We start from the raw sequence: 9567 nt of genomic DNA, 5'->3' as shown, positions 1-9567 counted from the left end.
CTGAAGGTGAAGGTCAGGGTGATGCTTCCCCCTCACCCAACCTGTGGATGCCCTCAGGGAGAACCATTTTGGAATCATTTAAAAAACCAAACAATGCAGCAACCAAAACAAGGAATACAATAAAAACAGAAAACATCTCCACTTTTAAATTATATCCTTGTGATGTGGGGATCAACAGATGTCCAAGTAAAGTGTGAGAGTTGCAAAGGTTGCAGAAAGACTAATGGCATATTCCAAGGCCTCCAGACTTTAATACGAATACTAATATATCCAATGCATAGAATGGATTTTACCTAGAAGGCCATTTTCAGCCATTTAGCTTAAGTACAAGGGAAGGGAAGGGAAGGGAAGGGAAGGGAAGGGAAGGGAAGGGAAGGGAAAGAGGCTAAGGTGTTGATAGGAATCAGCGTCAGCTGTCAATCCCAGCCTCCCGCCCAGCATCAGCCGTCAATCCCAGTTCAGTCTGCCTCATTTCTGCCTAAGGCCAGGTACATCTCAAGACAGGCAGTCAGCATGAGTCTTTCTGCACCAGCTGCAAGCAGGACAGCACAAGGCCTAAGCCTTCTGAGTTTCAGCAGTGAAGCAGGACCTCAAAGCTGGACTTCAAAGAATCCCGTGGCCTCCCAGACAATGTCAGGAGGACTCAGGATTGTGTTTGATACTGCAAGCCTAGAAGGATGAATGCCCACAGCCCGTCTTCAGAGAAGTGGAGATATTACTGCTCTTGCTGCACTTTAAGGGACTAACTTACTGTCATCAACTTCATCAAGCTATTTATTGAACTATGTGGTCTGTTTATATTTCTGGATACATTTGAAACAGAAGTCTCTCTCTCTCTCTCTCTCTCTCTCTCTCTCTCTCTCTCTCTCTCTCATCCTTGTTCTATCCAGAATTGTAGTGAAAAGTTATCAGAAATAGATGGTTCTGTTCCTGCTATTGGAGGTTTTGTAGGTCCCTCCCTCTTTTGGTTTTGTTTAGTTATAGTTGCAAATGACATACATACCTATGCATATGCGCTGCCAAGTTGTCTCCAACTTAGGAAGACCCCATGAATGAAAGTCCCCCAAAACGTCCTGTCCTTGGCTGTTCCATTCAGCTCTTGCAAATTCAAGGCTGTGGCTTCCTTTCTGGAATCAATCCGTCTCATCTTTGCTGTTACTGCTGGCTCTTTTATTTCACACACACATAAACACATGTGTGTGTGTGAAGAAAAGAGCCAACAAGAAAGTTAACAATAAGAGCAACAGATTAAAGGCTGAATGCCTGTTGGAAAAGGAAGGCCTTCACTGGGAGTCTGCAAGTTTCTCCTTGAATCTTAGTTCCACACTGCAATGGGACAGCATCGGCTGCTGCATGTGCAGAGAATGGGTTAGCTTAGAGGGGACGCGGCGGCTCCGTTGGTACCCAGAGCTGTCCACCAGCACTTTGCCACTGTTCCTTGCCCCCCAGCATAGGTGGCCTGAGGCATCTGCCCCTCCCTGCCTAGTGGTAAGGACAGCCCCGATAGTGCAGGAGGACCCCCTTCCCCCTTTCCTCCCCGACTCATAGCAGGCAGGATGACACCTTCAGCCAGTCCGTGCAACACTGAAAGGAATGGATTGTACTCAGCTGTCCACAGCCAGAGGCTGCCTGAGGAGACAGGCAAGGGAGATGCAGACAACGCTTAACTCATTCAAAAGAAAACCTAGAGATGTCAGCCTCTGAGGAGGCTGGGAAACCACACCTCTGCCCTCATGCCTCTAATGCCCAGGAATCCCTCCCAGATAGACTGCAGCTGTGCCCTGCCAAGGGCCATTTGAGATTCTGCCCTTAATGGTCTCATGGTCCAGCTCCTTAAGAAGAAAGTGCCTAAGTCGAGAATGGGGCAAGCCAGCCCTGCTGCATTTGGGGGGCCTCCTACCTTCTGCTAAGAGGGACCCATGACCCTCCCCAAACGGCACCACCTCTTCCCTCCCTCCTTCCCTCTCTTTGTCTGTGTGCCTTCATTTCCATCCCCTCCCCAAGATGCGCAGACACAACCTGTCCATAAAGTCTTTAGACCAAGTCTCCAAATCCTCCCATCTGAGTATCCTGTTCAGCTACCCTGCTCCCAGCCCTCCAGCCCCAGAACGCAAAGTGCCAGCCCTTAAATGGCCTCCCCCTCACTGTGCCATCTAACCACAGCCCCTTCTCCACCAAGAGTGACCCACCAGAGAGTAATCTTAGCCAAGACTGAACCACAGGGATTATTTCCAGAAACAAGCAAGGTAATAACAAAGGAAAGATTGCCTCTGATCATATGCAGAGTTCCTTCTCCACTGACTCGCCTCATCTATGGTACAGATCTGAGGGCATTGGCACCAGCCCCTCGCTTTCCCTCTTCCAGATTAACCACCAACCCCAGTCAGAACAGTCCGACTTCCTCTTTCTGCCTTCCTAACCCCCAACTCAGCTTTTTCTCCCCCTCTCTGCTGCATGCCCAGACACTGTATGTGACAGTACCAGGTGGATGTATTTTGGGTCCATGCAAACAAAGGGGACGTAACAGACCTGGCCACGTTTCATTTCAAGCAGAAGCGTTTTCGAAGAGGCAAACTTTTGCTTTAGACCTTTAACTCCCTGACTAAAGGCTAATGCTAAAGAGGCTCAGGAGGTGGGTGAATAGGATATCCCGTAGTTTTTCTTTAGCAGCCAATTGGGGGTGGGTGTTGGATTGGTGCCACGGCACTGGGAGTGTAGCTGCTTTCCTTGAACTACTTTCACAATTAAAATTCCCCTCCAAGCTGCTATTTGCCCTCAGGGGTAAAGCATACAACCACGAGATTGTATCTAGCGTCCGCTGAACATCTGTCTAATCCATTTCAATGGGACTACTCTGAGTAGGGCACACTTTGCAGGCATGATGGGTGTTAGTCCTACTTAGAGTAGACCCAACACCCATCATGCCCTATAGCTGGAAGCCAGATTTTCATCGGGAAAACAGTGAAAGGGGGTAAACTTCTCCTCCAAACTATGGTCCCAAAACTAAAATGCCCCCCCCCACACACACACACACAGCGCTGTTATTAACACTTTAAAAACAAATGTGTTTCCTGGAGCAAGTCTTTGCGTCTCAGCCTAGCCTACTTTACAGGGCTGTTGTAAAGTACAGTGTCGCCCGCCGCTCCTTGAAGTTGGGCGGGTGGGAATTTGGTGTCGTCTTACAGTTTTCCCACCAAGCCCTCTCCGTTCCTTCTCTCTCGATGTCCCCCATTCACCCACACTAATCCCAAAGCAGCAAAAAACAATAATTTATGACGCCTTTTCAGGAGGCAAAAGTAATCTCCCTTTTCGTCCCGGCTATAAAACCGACTCTCTGATTATGAGTACTTCTTCACAAAAGAGCGAAACCATGTGCCGAAACTCTTGCCGGATCCGCAAGACGTTCTCGGACCCGCTTTTCCTTCTCTGCCCCACCGGATGACCCCAGACCTTCCCGATATCGGCACATTAATAGATTCCAGCGGGATGGGAGCACCCGCGCGGGCGCAGAGGCGCGCTTTGGGAGCGCCACCCGGGGACCCTCCCGCATCCTGCGCCGCCGCGTCCTCTCCCGCGCTCGCCCTCGCATCTTCTTCTGCGCTCGGCTGGCTAAGAGGCGGCGAGATCTTCCGCCTCGAGGGATGCCGATCAGCGGAGCAGAGGTGTGGCTGGGTGCCCGGAGCGTGATGCCCCCTTCGGATCCCAGTTCCTACCCTGCCTGCCACCATCCTCTCAAATCGGTTTGGGATGCACGAAAACTTCGTTTCCCCCGCACCCTTCCCCTTGCCCCTCGCCAAGAGGCCGCTTCCTTGACACGGCCACTGCTACTTGCCCCATCGGGCAAGCGAGGTGCGGGCACCCCCAGCTGGACAGCCGTGGCGGGGAGCGCTCGCCGGCATCCAGCCGCCCCAGAGGGGAGGCGCCCGCGCGCGTCCCGGCTCTGCGCCCCGACCGGCGCGCCCGGGCAACGGGGCTCGACCCCCAGGAAGAGCGAGGCTGCCGCCGTGTCACTCCTGCCCCCCGCTGCCCTCGCCGCAAGCGCGCCCCCGCCAGCCGTCCGCCCGCGCCCTGCGCCCTGCGCCCCGCGGGGCGAATCCGTCCCACTCACCCCGGCGAGCAGGAGCAAACCCAGCAGGAGCGCCCGCCTGCCCTCCTTCTCCATGACCGTCAGAGCCGAGAGCGGCACAGGCGGAGAAGACACCGGCAGCGGGGGTGGGCGCGGCGGGAGGCCTCTCCAACATCCCCTCCCCAAGCCTCCTCGGGGATGAGCGAGCGGCAGGCGGACGCGAGAAGGGCGCGGCGGCGGCGGCGGCACTGAGCGCGCTAGGCAGGACAGCACCTGCTTTCTGTAACTGGGAAGCTCGGCCCCCTTCTTTTCCTCCCTTTTTTTAATTTATTAAAACGATCGATGCTCTCCTCCCACTGGCTGGGTGGCTTAAACACACACACCACGCAGACATGACTGCACCTCCCTCTTTCATGCCCCCAGCAGGAGATCAGCCAACACACACAGAAAATAATTTCGCTGCGATTTCATACGAGAAGGATGCTCATTCAAAGGGCCCCTTCAAAAACAAGAGCAACATCTTTCTAAATGGCATGTGTGTGTGTGGGGTGGCGGGGGGGGGGGGAGTGTCAGGTTTGCGACTGGCACACCCAGTGGATTTTGGAAAGGCCTGCAAAAAAAGGGCCAGCTGGAGCCCACTGACCTTCCTTTAAGGGAGCAGGGCAGGAGGGGATGGTGGGAGGAGAAGCGCACCTGAGAGGAGTCATCCCCTGCTAGCCGAGAGGGCCATCCAGCGCGGTTCTCACAGTGGTCCAAGGCAATCCAGACTGCTCACATGGCAGTGGGGCACCTAGAGCCCTTGGCATGCTGTGGACTACAGCATCCATCAGCCCCAGCCAGCATGGGCAATGGTTGTGGGTATGGGAACTGTGGTCCCAAGCATGAACTGCCTGGAGCCATTGTTCTCTGTATCAGGCTTGAAATTCAAGAACATGTTATAACAGGGAGGTGCTCTGGCTGCAGGTAACACAAGGCTTCCAGGCCAGGTGGCAGATTTGGGGCAGTGCCATGAAAGCTGGCAGAAAAGAAGACAGACAGATCTGACCAAGAGGGCACAATTTGCCAGGAAGTTCCCGTACACCAGCTCCATACAGTTCCCATTCATGTCAGTGGCATTTGCACTTCATGGGATCAATTGTGCCCCCAGGTCAGTGAGTGGATGGGAAAAGCTATTTGGATTTTTCCACCCCAAGTGCCACCATTTTCTTATCCCTCCCTCTGTATCAGAGCATGTAAGGGAGGTACTATAACAGCTAAAAAACAGGAAAAGAAGCACAGCTCTGTTTATATGTTGGAGATGTTTTTGCATCTGAACAGAAGAAAAAGTTAAAATTGCAACTTTGGTCTGAAGAGGAGCTCATTCATTTAAATGATGCACATTGAGAATGAAAACAGGAAGAGTGGTCTCTTTCTGGATTCTTTTGCGTGAACCAACCGCTTCATGTTCCGACCTATTTTTAAATGTCTTCTTTTTGTTCCCAATATCTTGCAAGATGTTTTCACTTCTCTCATCTCAGACAAACTCCTTTCCGAGTCTTCCATAAGATCAATAATAACAGAAACAAGGATCTAATTGTCTGACTCGACAAAATTACTCCTCGCCTATGCGCAGACTCCAAGCTAACTGGATCTTGTCTGTCCTGCTTTGTCTCTTCTGTTCATGAAAGACACAGCTGCCTCCTCCATTCCTGTCCCTTGGCTTCAAATGGCTAAATCTCCTACTTGTTTAAGGGCAGTGATTTCAGAACGACACGAGTTCCCCATCCTTCCTGGAAAGGAGAGAAAATGTCCTGGGTGCAGCGCAGCAGCACACTGGAGCATGACTCGGCTTGAACAGACTCTCTGGTTGCTCATCAGACATTTTATGGCTTTAATTGTGGCTTTAATAATGAATGCCAGTTTGGAAATTTACCCAGGGAGCTCTCTGCTTCCTTGGTAAATGCTTCAGAAAGCTGGGCAGAGGATGGAGGAATTGAGAACTCACTTTTTTAAAGAGGTGGAGAGCTATTCCGGTTCATCTCCTGTACCCTGTATGGATTCCTTGCTTCAGGCCTGTGTGCCTATAACATTTTTAGGGACTTGGATGTGTTGAGTTGGGTTTCAGGCTGAACAGCATCTTCTTGTATTTGGAGGGTGAACTACTGCGGGGGGGGGGGAGGGGAGATTAGAGGAGGCACAATACATTCAGATGGCTCTAATTTGAGCACTGGATGTGGTTGCTTCAGAACTTCCAAGCATCCCTGTTTAGAAATGCAGAGTGTTTCAATGCATGCCAACCCCTACTGAGCTGTACACTGGACAGAGACTGGTGTGGGTGGAACAACCCACACAACTGGCTCCTTTGCTAAGCACAAGGATTTCCTTTCTGCAGGACACTGGCAATTGGATGCTCCTTGGCCTGCAGATGGTTTGAAGAGCAACTCTAGGACAGACACACACACACTGTATATTCAGGTTTTACTTCATCTTTTCTGCACAGGAATCGGGGCAGCAAACAGGGTCTCTCCCTTCCTGCCTTTTTCTCCTCACACCAACCCAGGGAAGGCGTGTAGGCAGGGAGAGACAGACCCATGAACTAATGACTACATGGAGACTAGAACCTGCAACTCTCCAGCTGTAGTCCAACACTCAGCAATGCCCCACACTGGCTCTCATGGTGACCATACACGTCGGCATCTGGTGGCCACATGAAATCCAGCTGCACACTTTGGCAGGAATCCAAGAGACACTCGAGATTTGCCCACCGGTGCGTTTCCTTCCTTCCTTCCTTCCTTCCTTCCTTCCTTCCTTCCTACCGTCCGTCCATCCTTCTGCTTTTATGTACGACTCATTAGCAAAGGTGCTCTCAGAATGATGAATAATAAAACCATATAAAACAATATACTATATCAACTATCACTTCAATGACACTTTATTTCTCCTTCCTTCCCTCCTTCCTTCCTCTTTTTGATTTTTACTTTAACCACCAGATCACATACAATGTTACATCAAATTGTTTAATTGTCAATGTATTCTATTCTCCACCTTTTCACAAGGAGCCCAATATAGCATATATGTCAAAACAAATCAGGATCATAAGTCAGCTTTAAACCAGGAATTGTGGGTTGGTTTGTTTTAACAAATCCTGGCTTCTTTACCTACAAGAAACCACAATCCCAACGTCAAATTTCCTGCAGAGCTAGTCCTGCCTGTTGTGTTTGCCTGCTTGTGTGAAAGAAGAGTGAATGGGCTGTTTTGCACCGGCGCATAGCTCATTCACACGGTAGTTTATGAAGTCAAGATTCCTGGTTTATTGTTATAACTTCTTATGACCAAGAATTAGGATGAACATTTCAACTTTTATGATGGGGGAAAATGCAGGTTGTTTGCTTGGTTGTTTGGGGAAAGGGGTGTGGCCTGTGGAAGGGGTGGACTTTCCCTCTGGGAAATGGCCAAACTGGGACTACAAGTGCGTAGATGTGGCCCTCACGCCTACACATCGGCACCCTTGGTGAAAGGTACAGGACTTGGTACATTACGGAATAGAAGCCACCGTTTTCAAATCTGGATTTGGAACTGATGGATCCCCAGTGTTTCACCCAAATGTTACATTTGTCAAATTTAGCAGCAACAGCATGGGCATTCTGACCTTGGAATGACAAGCAGGATTGGCTCCTCTCAATCAGGTTTTTGTCACAGCTAGTCCTTCTATTGCTGCCAAGCTTGCCTTTCACTCAAGAATTGTGCTTGAAGCTGCACAGATCGTAGGAGAAACACGGAGGTTGCCAAATAAGGCAAACAGCTGGCCCTGGAGAAGGCTGGGATGAAGAAAGGGGTCTATATTTAATGCAAGGGACTGGCTAGTGAAGAATCAGGTGGCAGCCAAAGGGCAGAGGACGCGAAAACCCAGTGCTCCTGTGAACAAATAGTCTCCCAATCCCTGATTGAGTATTTCATAAAAGGCGGCTGAGCAGAATCTCGGTTCTTCATTGCTTTTGCCCCCCCGCCCCCCCGCCCCCACCGCTCACAAATCAGTGCCTCCTCCCTGTGCCCTCCTCAACCTTTCTTTGATTATCTTTCATTTCAACCCTCTCCAGCTAGCCAATATCTTCCCAGTAATGAGGTGGCCCAAACCCAGTGCAGTAGCATGAAGGGGGTGGGGGGAATGTTGTTTCAGATGCTGATCATAAAATCACTTTTTATAGCCCTCATTACTGCCCGGGCCTCACTGCTGGCAGTGCAGGATAGTCTTTCAGCCTTCTCTCTGAAGGAGGAGGATGAAAAAGAAAGCTCTGGGGAGCACAAAGGCATGGAATGTGGCTCTCCTTCATCTCGCAGATGCACTTGTGAAGCGATGGCCCATGGCTGCCGGCAGATTTTGGCTTCCTTCTCGCTGGAGTTAACCATTTTCTGTGGAAGGAGGACTTTGTCATATTGATTGCTTCAGGCCAGCTTTTCTGCTCCCAAACAAGAACTATTGACCTGCTGCACTTGCGGGGTCATTGGTCTGGCTGGGCTCTTGCTTCACCATTATTTCAACCATTCTTCTTGCTATTATTAGTTTGTGGGTCGGGTGGCTCTGTTTAGTGACTGCAAAAGGAGAGAAGGCTCTGAGACACACACAGCATTCCCCAGAGCTGTCTTTCATCATTTTCCCCTTGCAATATTTGGGAAGTGCTCAACTAGGGCTAGTCAATTAACCAGTTATAATGAAGAATGATTTAAAACCAAACTGTTGATAGGCTGAAAAGATGCCTCATTATACGGGCAGTTGTTTGGGTTTAATGTTAATTATGAAGGGATCAGTCTTGACTAAAGCTGAATCTGAGCCCCTGAAAAGCTGTTTTCAGTGCCAGGACTCCACTTGGCAACATGTGAAGATTTGGGGTGAAAGATTCGTCTATCATACGTGCCCCTGGAGAATAAACAAATGCATTGCGAAATATGGGGGCAGTCTGTAAAAATCTGTCACCTGGGAAATAAAATGACTCTGATCATGTGCAAAGTGCCTTTTCTTCACCACATAGGGAATAATCACAGCTGCCTCCAGCACATCTGGAACGAGGCGGCAGAATGTCCAGCCCAGAGGACATGGAGGTCTGGGTGGAAAGCCTGAGTCCCAGCTTGCTTTCTCTTCCTCTCTTGCTTCCTTCTTTCCTTTCTTGCTTTTATGAATGCAGTCCATCTTCGTTACATGAAAGAGTCTTCCTTAATAAGCGATGGGGCAATCTACTCCAGGCACTCATACTGGCATATAATGCCTGACTCACTGGTGAATCCCATGGCAGGCACCTAGAATGGTCCTCCTCATGCTACTTCTGCCAATCATTCAGAGCTGTTCTGTCACAGCGTTTTTATACATTGTGACTTTCTCCTGGCATGTACCTATCAGCGTGCACTAACCTGGGGCCGGGAGCAGTACTTTCAGTGGGCCAGTGGGTTGCAGTAGGTGGGGAGGTGAGCAGAAGTATTTTCTCAGGGCATCTGCTAAAGGGCAGCAACTTCAGTTGCTTTCCTGCCTC

The sequence above is a fragment of the Varanus komodoensis genome, unplaced genomic scaffold, assembly GCF_004798865.1.
Source record: "Varanus komodoensis strain SLA01 unplaced genomic scaffold, ASM479886v1 scaffold45, whole genome shotgun sequence".
NCBI lineage: Eukaryota > Metazoa > Chordata > Lepidosauria > Squamata > Varanidae > Varanus > Varanus komodoensis.
Note: the sequence above shows the minus strand (reverse complement) of the source record.